This window comes from Hylobates moloch, unplaced genomic scaffold (assembly GCF_009828535.3).
Source record: "Hylobates moloch isolate HMO894 unplaced genomic scaffold, HMol_V3 SCAFFOLD_7, whole genome shotgun sequence".
In the NCBI taxonomy this organism is placed as follows: domain Eukaryota; kingdom Metazoa; phylum Chordata; class Mammalia; order Primates; family Hylobatidae; genus Hylobates; species Hylobates moloch.
In genome coordinates, this window is record NW_026652282.1 from 28,188,270 (window position 1) to 28,206,892 (window position 18,623).

Here is an 18,623-nt window from a genome sequence, read left to right on the forward strand (position 1 = left end):
AAAAAAAAAAAAAAAAAAAAAAAAGTAGGCAAAATGCTAAGGGACGTTTCCTCATTCTTAGAACCCATTCATGAGCTTTCCATTGTGATATGGTTTGGCTTTGTGTCCCCACCCAAATCTCATCTAGAACTGTAATCCCAGGGGACCTGGTGGGAGGTGACTGGATCATGGGGGTGGCTTCCCCCATGCTGTTTTCCCATGTGATAGTGAATGAGTTCTCATGAAATTTGATGGTTTTATAGGGGGCTCTTCCCATTCACTCTTTCTCTCTCTCTCCTGCTGCCTTGTGAAGAAGGTGCTTCCTTCCCCTTTGCTTTCCACCATGATTATAAGTTTCCTGAGGCCTCCCTAGCCATACAGAACTGTGAGTCAATTAAACCTCTTTTTCTTTAAATATATTACCCCAGTCTCAGGGAAGTTCTTTATAGCAGTGTGAAAACGAACTAATATACATCGTGTATCTATTAATTCTTCCCAAAGCATTCAGTTCAGTTCAGAAGATGCTAGAGACCCTTAGACCATCTCACTGAAGCAGGTCCAGGGTATTTTTTGTGTCCTTGTGCCATGATGCAATGACGCAATGCTCTTTTCTTTTTGGGTTTTTTTTTTTTTTTGAGACAGTCTTGCTCTGTTGCCCAGCCTGGAGTGCAGTGGCGCGATCTCGGCTCGCTGCAAGCTCCACTTCCTGGGTTCACGCCATTCTCCTGCCTCAGCCTCCCGAGTAGCTGGGACTACAGGTGTCCACCACCACGCCCGGCTAATTTTTTGTATTTTTAGTAGAGATGGGGTTTCACCATGTTAGCCAGGATGGTCTCGTATCTCCTCACCTCGTGATCCGCCCACCTCAGCCTCCCAAAGTGCTGGGATTACAGGCGTGAGCCACCACGCCCGGCCGCAATGCTCTTTTCAACTGAGAATGAGTACATTTGGAAAATCATCCCCAAAAGAGCAAGGTTTGTGAAGGCTTAGGCCTTTCCATGCCCATATGACATGTTATATAAGTCTTATGAAGAACTAGAACAGATAAGAGGATGACTTTACAGATTATTTTACATTATAAGATTTTTTACATGAGAACTTATTTTTTTTTTTTTTTTTTTTGAGACAGAGTTTTGCTCTTGTCGCCCAGGCTGGAGTGCAATGGCATGATCTCGGCTCACTGCAACCTCTGCCCGCCTCCTGGGTTTAAGCGATTCTCCTGCCTCAGCCTCCTGAGTAGCTGGGATTACAGGCACCTGCCACCATGCCCGGCCAATTTTTTTATTTTTAGTAGAGACAGGGTTTCACCATGTTGGCCAGGCTGGTCTCGAACTCCTAACCTTATGTGATCCACGTGCCTCAGCTTCCCAAAGTGCTGGGATTATAGGTGTGAGCCACTGCACCTGGACTACATCTTAATAACGATTAAAGAACAGTGGAAATCTGCCTCAGAACACCCTGAGTAAGAAAAGAGAAATTGTAGCTGCATATCATCATTGTCGCTGACCCTGAGTATAAACGAAGAAGCCTCATGGTGACCAAAACAGAGAATTGTTAACCAAGTCATGTCCATAGTGCTTTACCATGGACAAATGTTTTTGATCCACCCTTCTAAGGCAGGGGTAGAAAAGCTGTTGCAATGTTGTAAATCTCTGCTTGAGTTTGTGATACGGTTTTAAATTTAGCAGAAAAATATTCACCAACAGGAGAATGAGAAACCAATGTGGATAATGCCTAGTTATGAATGTTATCGCGAATAGAAAATAAAAAGACTTGCTGAAAAACCTTTCTGCCTGGTTTTGTCAGAGTTCTCTTCCTTTTACACATTCACTTTTTGATGTTTTCCTTTTGCGGGCTGGCAGAAAGATGGGGGTCACTCTAAACTTTTACTAAAAATACTCTTAAAACTACAAGATGTAAGTTCTCTATTTTAAAGAGCCCATAGCCTTCTGAAAAAGTCTTAAGCAAATAAATGAACCAAAATAACATGCGATAATGTTAAACTGGAACACAGCCCTGTGGGAACAAATAACAATTAGCCTTGCCCCCCAGGATTTGCAGATGACGTCATACAAGCGATGATATTTGATCAGGGTCTTGAGGGATGAGTAGCAGCTGGCCAGGGGAGAAGTGGGAGAGTGAAATTTGAAGCAGTGGGAAGAACATGAACACAGTTGAAGATAAGATGAGATAAGAATACATATCAGAGCTAAGTAACTCTGGGGGGAAGAGGGGAAGACCCATGGCGGGAAGAGAGACAGAGTGGTAAGATCAAAATTTCTCTCTCTCTCTCTCTCTCTCTCTATATATATATATATAGCTGCACAGGAAGGAGGGCCTGGATTATGAAGGGGCTTGTATATCAAGCTAAAGATTTGGACTTTATCCTGTGAAGATGTCTAATCTGTTTAAGATTTTTTGGTAACATCATCTTGGTGGCAGTGAAAAGGTACATTAGAGGCAAGAACACTAGAGCCAGGGGAAACAGTTAAAAGGATGTTATGACAGTCTGAGCAAGAGAATATGGAGGTCTAAACTGAGGTAATAGACACAGGATAAGAAAAAGGGAGATATTTTTGAGAGATCATGAATACAACTTAGAGACTGACTGAATGCGAGGATAACATATAGGGAGGCAAGTAGGGTTTCTGGCTTAGAGAAGAAGATGGGGGTGATAATACCACCTATTATTAAAGCGTTGAATTTCCAAGGAGATATGAGCAGTTTAACATAGGCTAAGACTTAGTGATAGGGTGTGGAAGGGAGAGTGGTGTTGACCTTTGTCGGGGGGTACATGTCATCCACTTATGGGCATGGTAGCCTGAAATAGGGGCGGTAAAGAAGGCCCAGCAGGGAGTCAGACAGTCTATGTTCTCTTCCTTGCTCTCTCAGGCGTCTGTGTTCTTTGTGTCATTCACACGTGCCTGTGAGCGTGAACTTGCATCATGCATCAGTAGTTCCCTTAGTACAGTGGTTCTCAAACTTGAGTGAGCTTGAGAATCACCCGGAGGGCTTATTAAAACACAGGCTGCTGGGCTCCACTCTCAGAGGTCATGATTCTGTATGTCTGGGGTAGAACTCAAGAATTTGCATTTCTTACAAGTTCCCAAGTGATGCTGATACTGCTAGTCCAGAGACCCCATTTTGAGAATGAAACACTGTTCTAGCATAACAGCCCTTAATCTTCCGGAGGTCATGAATGCCTTTATAAGAATGATGGATCTTCTCCTCAAAAACCTGCAGAAATATGTATAAACACAAAATATGACCTATTATTTCATGGGCTTCTGCTACTGCCACCTCCACCTCCACCTCCAAGAAATACAATGGATTAGTGAAGACAATGTATCCTTCCAGTACCATTTTAAAGGAGAACCTCCAGGAAGAAGAATACATTGGAAAATGGCACCAAAATGTGATTTTACTTCTTTAGTTGTCTTAGAATTACTCACAGTGAGCCTACGGACAAAATGACCCGATTTGGGGAAGGACACCTGTCAAAGGACAGTTCTTGGGTGCAATGAGGAAATTCATTTCACTCTAACCACCTTCAGATAACCTGACATTTTCCCATTTTAACCTGCCATTCACTTGGGAAATGACAAATAACAGAGAGGTGGGTTGGTAACCATGGAGAAAAGGGTGCATTCAGCCAGGGGCCTGCCTGTGGAAGGACGGAGCAGTTTGCACCTCGGGGAAAGCGAGGAAAGCGGAGGTAGGGCTCTAGGCTGTCTGTCTGGTAGCCCAGGGAAACAGTTCAAGATCAAAGGAAAAGATAATTAAGAATGTGCTCAAAAGAAAACTTCAAATCAGCTGTGCTACACAAAGATATGAGACAATTCCTGTTGTAGAGAAAAGAGCATTTTGACTTTACCCTAAGAATCTTTCTTATGTGCTTTCCATAGCCCAGCGGTATAGATATTTTTAAATGACTCTGGAAAGAAAGCAGAGGTGTTCTTTATTTCATGAATAGAAGGCAATCTTTCATTTAAAGAACCTTAACCCTGCTCTGCATGCATGCATGAAGGCAGGAACACAAGGGCAATATTGTATTATTCATTTTGGCAACTATAAATTCAAATGATGGCTCTGAGGTTGGGGAGAAAAAGGCCCGCTGAGCTGGAGAGCAGAACGCTTCCTTCAGCTTATCAAAGAAGTGATAGTGCTACAGGCAAGAGTGCCCCGTAATAATTCTAGGGAAAATACGCCTCTGGGTCAACGAAGATTTTCTGCTATTGCATGGGCTGTTTTGCCTACAGCCAAGAAAATTCTGTCTGATGGTAATGTTTTAGCTGCTGATTCATCTCCTCTGTCTTCAATTCTTCTCAGCAAACTTTTATTGGGTCTCATCCTGGGCACATTTACAGAGCAATTTCCATAATGATAAAATCTCTTCAAATGAGATTTAAAGTGTAATTAAAAGGCAGATGTGTTGTGGCAAAGGCGTTGTTGTGCAGTGGCCATACATCAACATGCCGTGGAGCTGTCACTCAGCCAGCCTATGGAATGACCCCGGTTTCACTCTGATAAGATTCCATGGCTTTGTTTGAGGCTAATGGCTTCATTAGAAAAATAAATAAATAAAAGAAGATAAAACAAGCTCTTTACTGGAGAGATAAGTCCATGAACATGAGTTAGACTTCTGCACCCTTCTCCCTTCGTTCTGTCTCTTAGACCTCAGAGGCAACGAGAAACTCCTTGAGCATGGAAGTGAATACTAACAAACGGCCAGGCGAAAGCTGAAAGGATGTGCTTGCCCTGAGAAGCTGAGCTCCTTATGTCCTATGGCCTATTCTCATAGTTTTAAGTGACATTGCTAGAAAAGTGGAAACTACAGGTTACAATTCCCTGAATGGATGAATGCTTGCTCCTGAAAAACTGCCTGGTGCCTGAGAAAGCAAGGAAATATTCCTTGAGTAGTCAATGTTTGAAACCTCAAAAGTAGCTAAGACTATTTCTTCTTCACTGTAAAATCGATATAAGATTTTTAAGCTTTGGAACTTCCCAAACCGGAAAATAGCTTGCCTACCCAGATCCTGACTCATAGTATTCATTAAATGATATGAACGGATTTTTCACTTGGCTGCTGGTTTTAAGTATTGATAGATAATCATATCATATGATAGGCAAATCATATTAACACATGGGACAAATAGAATCTTTCAAAAGATCAGTTTTGAGATCCAAGATCATCATTAAATAATAGATTCTGAAGCATTTAAAAGAGGACTTGGAACTTTTAAATGCCATATGTTCAATCACCTTTTTAAAACATAACATGACAATATTCATGGAGACTCAATATGCCATGTAATGTCTACATTACTTACAGCAGAGAGTTCCACTAATTTTCTGTGCTCCTTTCTTTGCCTAAATGAACTATTTCGTTTAGCACAATATTTTGTTTGTAGAATAAAATTTATCCTTGTGATGTTGGGAGTTATGAAATAACTCATGTGTTTTAAAATAAAATATCATTAAATGTATGAAATTAAACCGTAATTAGTAGAAATCATTCGAGGGACTTTAATTTACTGATGCTGACAAATTCTCATCAAATAGTTACTGTGCTTTCAAGTACAATAACATCTTTGTAGGCAGATGTAAGACACTAGAAAAATAATGTACACTTTCAAAGAGAAAGTGAACCTCCCATACCTCTGAAATAAAAGCACTTTAGAAATCTGATATATTTTAAAAGAGGCACATAAGTTAATCTGTAAAATTCACTTTGTTGACGGTGAAATGCTGTGTTCAATTTGCTGTTACAGCAAACAACTAATGGAAAGTTTGACTTCACTGTAACAATATCCTCTTTTAACCAAATAACCTTCCTTAAACCTTGGATAAAATTTTCTGCCAAAAAATTCCCCTACTTCCCACTATCACCATCACAGATAAACGGATTGAAAAGACAACACCATTCTCAGTAGAACTGTTTGCTTACACTCAGTTAGCCAAGCTTCTACTACCTGATTTCATTGCCATGGAAAATCCTCCAGGATAACTTGGGTAGCAGCTACCTCTATTACTTCTCCCAACATCCCACTGCTTCCCGTTGCTACTGAGTTGCTGTTACAGTCAGTAGCCTAGAAACTTGAACCACCCAAGTGTTTTAAATGCGGAAGAGAAAATCTGAGGGAAAACTGGGAAGGAAAAAGTGTTTCCATGTTTCCGAAGAGCGGCACTGTGCTTGTATGACTGTTTTTCATCAGCCTTGACTTTTTGGAGAGGCAGTTTTACTTTTCACAGCTAGTCTAATATTTCTTCTCACTAAATAGTGAATTAGCACAGTGCAAATTTAGCAGTCATCCTTTTGAGATCTTTACTCATAAAATAAGCAAAAGCAATCCCCAACTTACAAAGAGTTCTCTAACCAAAAATCATTTGCAAATAAATGGTCCAGAACCCCAAACTCAAATTTCCACGGATACAATAGTCATATACATGTCTCAGACCAGCATATACATATATAGCTATTTAACCTATAACATGGATGATTTATATCATTTTGATAGCATGACTTTGGGTTACATGATTTGGGAAATATGCATCTTTTGGGATATGAAAGAGTCAAGAAGTATGGAAAATAAATAATTCCTATTTTAAGACCTGGATTTGTCCAACACCAAACAAAGGAGATATAAATGGGCATCTGCCCTCTCCTTCCACCTCCTGGTGCCCGTATTTTCTACTCCCAAAGTTCCTTATGTTTTAATCCTCATTCTCTCCTATCTGTTGAAAATCTTATTCCCAGAGTATAGCCTGACAACTTTCACATTCTGGGAGATTTTTGTATTTTAAAAAGAGGGGCTGGGCATGGTGGCTCACATCTGTAATTCCAGCACTTTGTGAGGCCAAGGTGGGTAGATCACTTCAGCCCAGGAATTTGAGACCAGCTTGGGCAATGTGGTGAAACCCTGTTTCTACAGAAAATACAAAAAGTAGTGGGGTGTGGTGGCACGTGCCTGTAGTCCCAGCCACTTGGGAGGCTGAGGTGGGAGGGAGGATCACCTGAGGGATGTCGAAGATGCAGTGAGCCATGATTGTGCCACTGCACTCCAGCCTGGGTGACAGAGTATGACCCTGTCTCCAAAAAAAAGGGAGGAAGCTGAGTTAAACCAAACCAATCTGAATCATAGATTGATAGGATTTCCAAGAATATACGAAAGCAAAGTAAAAATATTCAGATGGTAGCATAAGCGTCTGAGGGCAGAAATGCTTTAGCTATTCTTGGTAGGCAATCTACTTTGGTTAATACTATGAACTGGCTCACCTGAATCTACTTACCATCCTTCCAGTTGGACACGTTGGAAATTAAAAACTGTGTTTGCCAGACTTCCATGCAGCTAGTGTTCTGATTATGAATTAGGATATAATAAGTCAGGGTTGTCAGATAAAATACAAGGCACCCACTTAAATTTAAATTTTCTACACAATCTTTTTTTATTTAGTGTAAGTATGTTGCATGCATTATTTTTATTTGCTAAATCTGGCAACGTTTTGCCAAATGTGTATACTTGTGAGAGATCTGGAAGGTGGAAGTGAGGTGTAGGTCACCTTTCTGCCCCTTTTGGCTGTTTCTGTTGGTGAGCTTAGTGAAAGAAACATGAGATTTCCTACATCAGAGTTCCAAAGTTCATTCTCCAGCTTCCTGGCTGGAGAAGGGCAGTTGCTAACAGCAGCTTCAAAAGTGGTAGCCTCTAGATTTCAACCTCCTGGTTCCCAGTTCACATTTACAAAGTATGTTCTTGAAATCATTGCTTCGGTGGTACCCCGGAGATGGTAGTTTCTTATTGGATCAGTTCTATATGGTTTTAGAAATCTGTCCTCGAAGCCAAGTCTAAAACCTGCTACTTTAGCCTTTCCAAAACTTTGATATGTGTCTAACGTACCTAGAGTAGTTTCTCTTTTCTGCAGTGAACTCTGTTATATTGACCTTCAGGGCCACCTCCTCTATTTGTTTCTACTACTTGCAATATCTTCCTTTAGTCATTAAATAAATCTACAAACAATACAACTTTATGGTTTTCTTAACATGGTTCTTTGTCACGGCAGAGATTTCCCATCACAGAACGATAGGAAGTGAGGAAGGCAAGTGGAGTTGTACCTATGGACAGATGTCTTGTTTTATTTATTTTATTTCTAAAGAACATACTTTACAAGACACTTGAGGTTGTAACAATGCATTAGAATAACAACAGTATATCAGCATCCTTTAGAAACACTTTACTATTATTTTTCTCATCTCTTTTGTCCCTCATATCTAGATGTCAAATTTCCACTGACAACTAATTTGATGCCTAGGGAAAATATCTGATTCAACAGTTTCATAACATGATGTCCTATTAATTAAAACATGATACACTGACATTAAATTTCCAAATAAAAAGAAGCCCAGTAGTGAAATATCACAAACTTGATACATATGTATAGTCATGTGGAGGGGTGGAGGGATAGTAAGGAAACACAGTGTGTTTTCAAACCTGGCTTGCACGTGTGAGGTGAACACTGGACAACAGAACTTACCTCTCTGCTGTCAGCACCTGGAACAGTACTGAGAGCACTCGAGGCACTCAATAAATCGAGCTTAATTTTTTAAATCTTTTCGCTCCCTTCACCCATTCTGCATATATCTCATGTACAATTTCATTTCCCAGAAGTACCAGGTTCTAACATCAGGAAGAAAATATATGGTGAGTATTGACCATCTCTGGTGGTCAAGGTCTCTACTCTTAATCTCATGTAATTAGGGTGATCCTATAGTTCCTTGTCCAAACCTGAACACTTTTGAGAGTGTCCAGGATGCTATTAATAATTACAGGGTCAGGCACACTGGCTCATGCCTGTAATCCAGGTGCTTTGGGAGGCCGAGGTAGGAGTATTGCTTGAAGCCAGGAGTTTGAGATCAGCCTGGGAAACGTAGCACGACTCTATCTCTACAATATGTTTTAAAAATTAAAAATAAAAATAAAAAACAGTTAAAGGAGTTTGAGACCAGCCTGGCCAAGATGGCGAAACCCTGTCTCTACTAAAAATACAAAAATTAGCAGGGCATGGTGGTGGGCACCTATAATCCCAGCTACTCGGGAGGCTGAGGCAGGAGAATCGCTTGAACCTGGGAGGTGGAGGTTGCAGTGAGCTGAGATCACACCACTGCACTGTAGCTTGGGTAACAGAGAGAGACTCTATTTAAAAAAAAAAAAAATTAGCTGGGCATAGTGGTGCACACCTGTAATCCTAGCTACTCAGTAGGCTAAAGGAGGAGGATTGCTTAAGCTCAGGAGTTTGAGGCTGCAGTGAGCTGTGATCATGCCACTCCGCTCCAGCCTGGGTGACAGAGCAAGACTCTGTCTCTAAAATAAATAAAATAAAATAAAATAAAATAAAATAAAATAAAATAAAGTAAAGTAAAGCAACACAAGAAGAAGAGGGATAAACTGGGACAGCTGGAGACAAATTAGGATAGATGAACCTATAGCAGTCAAAAAAGGGCAAAAGGGTCTCAGTAGCGCAGAGGCAGCCTTTCTTCCCGCTCATTCTCTCCAAGTAATAAAAGGTCTGTGACACGACGTTCTCTTTCTGCCTGGGGTTCACGGCACGCGGTGAATTGATCACTGCATCTGTTTCTTACATTCAGGGAACGGAAAGCAGAGAAAAGCCGGTGGTTCACACCACTGTTTGTGCACCCAGGTGCCCTCTCACCATGGGGAGTAAACACCTTCAGTTCTGTTTGCTAAGGAAAAGAAAAATAAAAAGAGGGCCAATAACAAAATGCCCTTCAAAGAAAACACTTTGTGAGCCTGTGTGTAGCAAAGATAAGAACTAGGACACTGTCATGAGAAAGATCCTAGAATAGCTTCTTGAAAGAAAGATTTCTTAAAAAAAAAAAAAAAAAAAGAATGCGAGTGAATGTTGCTAAGACATCTATTGTGTATTATCTGCCATATCCCTCTTAGCAAATGACGATTAAAGTTTCTGCATCTGTCAGTAATGCAAACGGGAAACAATTCACTTTCTTGAAATTGACTTTAAATTTTCTTTTATGGAGAAATGACTCATTCCACCTGTATTTCATACCTGATATTTAATACAGATTTTATGTTTATAAAAATGGCTTTGTGGGGCTCCCGAACTAACCAAAAATTTCTTCCTAGACATTTCTAGTTGTATCTAGAGAAAACAGGGACATCAAAACAAAACAAGAACACAACAACACAGCAAAATCCTGGATTTTCAATTTATAAAGTCATGGATGAAGAACTGGTTTAAATATAAAATCCATAATCAGAGGACTTCAAAGAGATATGGTATATTATACACATCGGCCTTTCCCTTTTGAAGAAAAGCAGAGAGAAGACACTGGAAGGGGACGCCTCCTGCTACTCTGGGAGCTCCTAAGGGCTGGGACCGTATCTGCCTTGTCTGCGGCTGTATCTCCCGCTTTCAGCTTGATAGCTGGTATGCAGCTGCTTTTGTTTTCAATAAAAGTTATCGAGTAAATGACCAGATACATTAATACATTGATTAGTTATGAAAGACATCAAGTACCGGAGAACATCAAAGAAGGCTAATAATAAGAGTCAAGCAGCGAGTAACCTTGGTATGTACCTGGATAATAGAGCACTGGTTTCTCTTGATAGCAGCCCAGTTTACTGTATGATTGTTTTAACCACCTTTTCCCCCTCCAATTTTCCAAGTTACAGCAGTTCTCCTCACTACCAAAAGTGTGATGGTAGGACTATAGTTTGCCATTGTCCCTTCATTCATTCATTCTACAAATACTGAGGGAGATGCAGTGATGAACATGACAGACACCGTCCCAGTCTAATCTGGGGTTTTCTGTTATAAAAGAATGATATCAGGGTTTAGATTAGGTACTCTGAATGCAAAGCCCCTTTGAAAGTTGGACAACTCTGAACACATCGGGGATCCTAGTACATGATGAACAAGCATCTGAGAGACTTTTCTTAATTTAACACCTAGAAAATCAGCTAAAAAGGTAAAACTGCACAGAAAACCAAACCATTTAAGAAGAGATTGAATAGTTATTAGGTTCCTTTGATTAGGTAGAAAACCTATCCTGGGAGTTAAAAATCTCAAGATAGGCTTTTCTTGGCCTATAATATCTATTTGGACTAGCCACATGGCCCGAAATTAATGAGATAATTGAAAACTATCCTTCTCCACTAGAATCCCCTCATTTTATGCAAGGTTGCTTAGTGGCCTAGGATTGATAATAATAAGTAAGCTAATGAACCCAAACCCAAACTGATTTTGCAGTATCTTTTCTCAGTAGATTTCATGGCAGTTGCTGTATATTTAATTGTAAAAAATTAGGGACGGTTTAAACTGGGGAGGTGAGAAAACAGAAGGAAAAGAGGCAGAAATAAGAAGCAGAAGAAGATTCTGAAACAGTTTTCATAAACTTAGAAGCAATGAAATGTACTTGAAACTGCAAACAGAAGAGAGTGGACTTAAAACTGCTCACTGATTGTGTACTCAACATTTTCTCTGTTAAATAGTATCCTAGAGCAGCTATTTCAAATTGCCACTCACCTTAAATCTCAGACTCCAACACCTTCCTCATCACTGGGCATTTAGCTGCAGCTTCCACTTCAATAAAAAATAAATCCAGTACAACAATCCTACCTTAACCTTTCACCAAACTTACAAAACTACCAGTAGCTATGCCCATCCTCCTTCCCTTCTCCCCTGATGTTGTAATAGAAGCTGTACTTTCCTTCCTATCTGAAGCTAATTTCTAAATTTCATCTTTCTGCCTTCTCAAGTACCTGTGCTATTGATTATCTCTAATTTTTCCTGCATCCTCAACCTCTCCCTCTCTACCATCTTCTTCTCATTGCCATTTAAACATGTGTAAGTCACTACCCTTTTAAGAGTGTGTTCTTCCTGCCCCTACATCCATCTTCTGCTACTATGGCCCTTTCTCTCTTCCCATCACAGCCAAAAGTCTTAAAATAATTGTTTTACACTTGCTCCCCGACTTTCTCAATTCTCAACAATGCCTTAACCTACTGCAATCTTGGTTCTTTATTTACCACCAAGTAATTACTGAGTTCTCCATAATCAACACTGAAATTACTTGCATAAAGGTTGTCAATACCCTCCTTGTTGCTAAATTAATAGGATATATTTTCGTCTTATCTTTCATGATGCTTTTGTAGTATTTGACACCTCTAAATGTTACCTTTTCTTGAAAACCTCTCTTCCCTTGGATTCTGTGACATCACACGAACCTAGTTTGTCTCCTATCTACTGAACTGAAAATGTCCCTGTCTCCACTGAAAGCTTATTTTTCTTTCTTTACTTACCCCTGAAATTTTGCTGTTTTCCTGGGTTCACTCCTAGGCCCTCTTCTATTCTCATCTACAAACTTTACTCTGAACCATTTCAAACCCTTACAAGGTTTTAATTACCTATATACTGATAATTAACCAATTAAAGATTCTCTAGCCTAGAACATTTCTGCATAGGTTCCGCTCACATACCTAGGTATCACAACTTAGTCTACACTATCATCATCACTCACCTGGACAATTTCAGTAGCGTGCTGAAGCTATCTTCCTGCCTCCAGTTTGCTAAGCTTCCTCTAGTCCCTTGAAATAACATGACTTTCTCACTTTCAGGCCTTTATGCATAGTATTCCATCTGCTGGGACTCCACCTCTTCCAAATCCCCAACTTGACCTGTCTAACTCCTGCTTCTCTTCAGGTCTCAGCTGAGGTAAGGCTTCCTTGGGAAAGCCTTCTGTATCCTGCCAAGCCAGGGTCAATTACCTTGATGTACTCCCGTAGCACTATCATAGTAATACCCTTACCATCTATAGGTTGAATATCTCATATCCAAAATACTTGCGACTGAAAGTATTTCAAATTTCAGGTTTTGGAATATTTGCATTACCCTATGGATATCATGCAGGCCTTTAGGGCATTTTCAACAATATCTTGACACCACCAGAGAACATACCAGCAAACACAGTGATTAATGCATGCAGGTTTTGGCCCCATGCCGGACAGTGTAGGGTACCTGCCGTTGTTGCATCTAGCCTGCACATGTGCCATTTTTGTTACCTTTTGTGGGTTTGCTTGTATGAGGGAATCTGGGTGTGGGTGGAAAAGATATATCGCAGCCAACGGGGGCTGAGAAGATCTTCTTTCCCTTGGGGATGCTGAATAAACTCTATGTGGTGTGCCTGCATTTTCACTGTGACTTGTCACATGAGGTCAGCTGTGGAATTTTCCATTTGTGATGTCATGTCAGCATTCAAACAGTTAGGATTTTGGAACATTTGGATTTCAGGTTTTTGGATCAGGGATGTTCAACCTGTAGTAGTTACTTGTTTAATTTCCTTCCTCCCCCACTAAACTACATATCAAAGAAGATAGAGATCAAACCTATTTCCTTTATTTATTGATGTGTCTCTAGTGTCTAGCCTAATGTTTGGAACATCAATAAATATTCATAAAAGAAATGGATAAATAACTGTATGGTTGCATCAGAAGATATCCCACAGCAGTCTTTTCTAATCCTTGGTAATTTGAATTTTTTGTATTATTGATTTATATACAAGGGCTAATGTCCTGTGAAGTAGTAGTACATATGTTTCTGTTTTTAAAAGAAATTGTTTCATAAAATTCTATTATAATGAAAAGCATGGGCTATTACATTTTTCCTTCGTGGAGATATGTTTTATATATCATAAATCTAGAAATGTGTATTAAATTACACATACTAGAAGTCAAAGAACTGAGGTACAGCTATTTAGAAATGAATTTGTGGAAGCAGAGGGCCATGAACAGCTGTGCAAGTTGTACACTGAGAAAAACACAGAAGCACCATTCACATCATGAGTTGCATGTTTCACAATCTGGACGGCTCTTCATGGCAGTCCTGAATTGTAGTAAAAGACAAGGGTTATTTGTTCTCATTATTTTTTCCTCAGACTGTCTCCTCATGGTAAGGGATGATTATTCTCGTATTCTTAAATTTCAGTCTATTTAATAGAGTTATTAGAATTTTAAAGCTGGAGAGTATCTTAAACATGAAGTAGCCTAGAGATGACAAAGAGGTTTTACCTATGTGCTAACTCTCATTAGTGAGTGGTAGCTACCTGGAGCATTGCCTTGAGAAGTGTTCTGATACAGTACTGACTGACTAGCCATGTCGTTCACTGGCAAACAAGACAGAAACGGAAGCCATTCACATATTTTCCTTCTTTGTTCCAGTTAATCTATTCATTTTCCAGAAGAGAAAATTAAGGTCCAGAAAAGCAAAGCAACTTGCTCTTAACATCAGTGCTGGAGCAGAACCCAGATTTCTGTACTTCTAGCCTATGTCCCTTCCTTCAAATCTGGTTTCAAGATTCCTTAAAGATAAATTATAAATTCTAGCCCTAAGATTTGCTGCCTTTCAAATTTTAACCTATTTTCAAGGTTAACTACCTGCCTTTCGTCACCAGCAAAAATAAATCTGGGTATGCCACGTGAGAACACAGCATCATCACAGCAAATAGTCTTTAGCATCATAAAACTACCACATAAAGTGTAGTGCCAAGTGCACTACCTAAAAGGCACATGTTATAAGTAGTAGGGGTCATTGTCAATCAAGTTAAGCAATGCAGCGGGGAGAGAAATTGTCAGAGGAACAACAAAGAGATCATCTGTAATATCGTTTTGAGACATATTTGGCTTGAATCTATACAAATTGCAGCAGAATACTTGCAAGGACTTTTGTCCCAATGTGAAGAGGTAACAACTGGAACTGATTCATCATCTATTAACATTGGTCATGGTGCTAGATACTGAGAATCCACCAGTAAACAGGAAAGACATAGTCCCTATCTTTGCGGTTGGTTACATTTTATTAGAGAAGTCAGGCACTGAACAATGACGTGAGTGTTTTGAAAGCGGAAGTACAAGGAACTTCTTGGGGGTGGGAGGGGTAGCCGATAACCCCAAATTTTTGACAATTGCCACTTGGAAACAGAATATAGAGATCAATTTGTGATAACTTTCTGCAGCTATTCTGCATCCAGGCTGGATATCCAAAACAAACACTGGATTGCTGGAAAACTTAGGAATTTAATATTCACAAATCGATATTCTAAAATAAGTAAATACAAATAGAAAAGACAGATTCACACAGAGTAATAACCATTTGAAACTCAACAGATACGATAAAATGATACAGACCTTTACATCAGTATATCTTCTGATGTCTAAAAGATGCTTATCACTACTCACTAGATTCTTTTTCACTTGCTTTGCAAATCAGTTTAAACATACATGGTAATCAGGAGTCATTATTTTTATTCACTTGGAAAGTCAGAAGTACCTTTTCCCAGTGAGATTTTGAAGGAAATGTAAAACACCATTCATTTGGAGATTTTATGGGTGTCTAAACATGTGCTTTTCTAAACAAGAAATGATTTATGACTTATCAAAGGACACGCCTGAGTATCTCACCTAATCTCTAAACCCAGCTGACTTTCTCCATTTCTCTAACACCGAGCGTAGCAAAAGGAGAAGCTCTTGATTAGCCAAGAGACACTGCTGCTCACACACAAACCTATATTTGACTCAGGGTTGGGGAATTGTGAAATAACCTAAATGCGGCACTTCTAGATGAAAATTGCTCTGAGGATTTTCCCTTCTGAAAAGTAGAAGGAAACCAAGTAGTTCTTATAATACCATAAAACTTAGAAGCCCTTAATGCACAATATTACACTGACCTACAAAATGACCTTTGCACAAAGTTAACTTATTAAGAAGCAAGGAAAATAGGTAGAAAGGCATTGTTGGTACAAATAGAAACGCTGCTGAAATGCCGAGTCTGGAAAATTGGAAAAAGATCTTAATTTCCAAAACTGTTTCTGCTCAGAAAGAAGTAAGAGGAATATCATTTGGTGATACAAAACTTGGCCCTTTTGAGAGTGTGGGATAAAATGGGTGGAGAACTATTGATTCTGACATAATCACTGCGAATTTTCTACACTGTCATTGATTAATTTCTTCAATAAACATCGATTTAGGATCTACTGTGTTCTAGGGCTGTGCTGCTCTGTCTAACACAGGAGCCACTAGCTGTAGGTAGCTACCGAGCACTTGAAATCAGGCTAGTGAGACTGAGAGACTGAAGTTTAAAAAATTTTTATTCCATTTTATTAAATTTAAATATAAATTTAAAAATTGACTCGGTTCAGTTATTGAAAAACTTTTGTGTATGTTTGGAACAACTTAGGAATGTGAATCTTCTTTTTTCAACTATAAAGTTTATGAAATGTAAATAGAGACCAAATATTTTCTTTTTTTATTATACTTTAAGTTCTAGGACACATGTGCACAACGTGCAGGTTTGTTACATATGTATACATGTGCCATGTTGGTGTGCTGTACCATTAACTCGTCATTTACATTAGGTATATCTCCTAATGCTATCCCTCTCCCCTCCCCCAACCCCACGACAGGCCCTGGTGTGTGATGTTCCCACCCTGTGTCCAAGTGTTCTCATTGTTCAATTCCCACCTATGAGTAAGAACATACGGTGTTTGATTTTCTGTCCTTGTGATAGTTTGCTCAGAATGATGGTTTCCAGCTTCATCCATGTCCCTACAAAGGACTTGAACTCATCCTTTTTTATGGCTGCATAGTATTGCATGATATATATGTGCCACATTTTCTTAATCCAGTCTATCATTGATAGATATTTGGGTTGGTTCCAAGTCTTTGCTATTGTAAATAGTGCTGCAATAAACATACGTGTGCATGCGAGACCAAATATTTTCAATGAAAATACAGTGTCTAAATTGAGAAGGGATGCAACTGTAAGACAAATGCCAGATTTCAAAGACTTAGAATGGAAAACGCAAATTTTATTAATACTTTTTATTGATTACATATTGAAATAATAATATGTTGGATATATTAGGTTCAATAAAATATTAGTTTCACTTTTACTTTTAAAGAATGTGGCTACCAGAATATTTAAGATTACATAGGTGGCTCTCATTTCTATTGGACAACACTGTTCTGGACATTGTGTTGGCATTGGGAATATAAAACTAAACATTCCCTTAAGGATTTTACAGAATGGTGGTACATTTACTGCTATAGCAGAGAGATATAGAGGAATGCAAAGGACGCTATGGAGACATAGATGAGTAGCAATTAAATTAGGCTGATGTCAAACATGGCTACCTAAAATAAGGCATGCTTAAATTGATCCTTAAAGTTTGAGTGGAAGTTAGATGAAGAAGGACGAAGGGTATTCCAGGAAGACGGAATGGCATGTACGATAACATTGGGAGAAGTAGTACAATACAGTGATTAAGAATCTAGAACCTCTACCCTTTGAGTCATATGCACTCAAGCTGTACCACTTACTATCTGTGAGATCACATGTAAATTACTTATCTGTATCTGCTTCCTCCTCTGTGAAATAGGGATACTACTACTGTCAACCTTATAAAGTTATTGTGAGAAATGCATGAGTTAATATACTGCTCAGAACTGTGTCTGGTCCACATTGTATTTCCTGCTATTATTGTGAATTAGAAAATACTCCCACAGGTTGGAGTAAAGGGAGTTCTGTCTGTGAAAGTGTCAGGGAAGATGGGGCTACAGAGGTGACCAGGCATCGTGCATTCACCAGAGCAGTTGGACCTTTTATCCTTCAAGCTGTGAGAGGATTAGTCACATCTTGAAAACATATTCCAGGCATAAGAGTTGCAGAGCATTTAGATGGATCTAAGGCAATAGGTAAGAGGTACGACAAACCTGACAAAAAGAAGAAATGGGGAAAGGATTCCCTATTTAATAAATGGTGCTGGGGAAACTGGCTAGCCATAAGTAGAAAGCTGAAACTGGATTCCTTCCTTACACCTTATACAAAAATTAACTCAAGATGGATTAAAGACTTACATGTTAGACCTAAAACCATAAAAACCCTAGAAGAAAACCTAGGCAATACCATTCAGGACATAGGCATGGGCAAGGACTTCATGTCTACAACACCAAAAGCAATGGCAACAAAAGCCAAAATTGACAAATTGGATCTCATTAAACTAAAGAGCTTCTGCACAGCAAAAGAAACCACCATCAGAGTGAACAGGCAACCTACAGAATGGGAGAAAATTTTTGCAACCTACTCATCTGACAAAGGGCTAATATCCAGAATCTACAATGAACTCAAACAAATTTACAAGAAAAAAACAAACAACCCCATCAAAAAGTGGGCAAAGGATATGAACAGACACTTCTCAAAAGAAGACATTTATGCAGCCAAAAGACACATGAAAAAATGCTCATCATCACTGGCCATCAGAGAAATGCAAATCAAAACCACAATGAGATACCATCTCACACCAGTTAGAATGGCGATCATTCAAAAGTCAGGAAACAACAGGTGCTGGAGAGGATGTGGAGAAATAGGAACACTTTTACACTGTTGGTGGGACTGGAAACTAGTTCAACCATTGTGGAAGTCGGTGTGACGATTCCTCAGGGATCTAGAACTAGAAATACCATTTGACCCAGCCACCACATTACTGGGTATATACCCAAAGGATTATAAATCATGCTGCTATAAAGACACATGCACACATATGTTTATTGTGGCACTAT

General features: G+C 39.3%; 1 protein-coding gene and 1 long non-coding RNA gene across 2 annotated transcripts in view; one reads left to right on the top strand and one right to left on the bottom strand.

Annotated features, from left to right (window-relative positions):
- The window catches only part of DMD (dystrophin), a 2,251,240-nt gene that overhangs the window by 421,188 nt on the left and 1,811,429 nt on the right, over positions 1 to 18,623 (bottom strand). The window lies entirely within an intron of this gene.
- The window catches only part of LOC131383868 (uncharacterized), a 7,945-nt gene continuing 2,713 nt past the window's right edge, over positions 13,392 to 18,623 (top strand). Inside the window, exon 1 of the long non-coding RNA XR_009214265.1 lies at positions 13,392 to 13,535. This is a non-coding gene — a long non-coding RNA (uncharacterized LOC131383868). The remainder of the gene's footprint in view (positions 13,536 to 18,623) is intronic.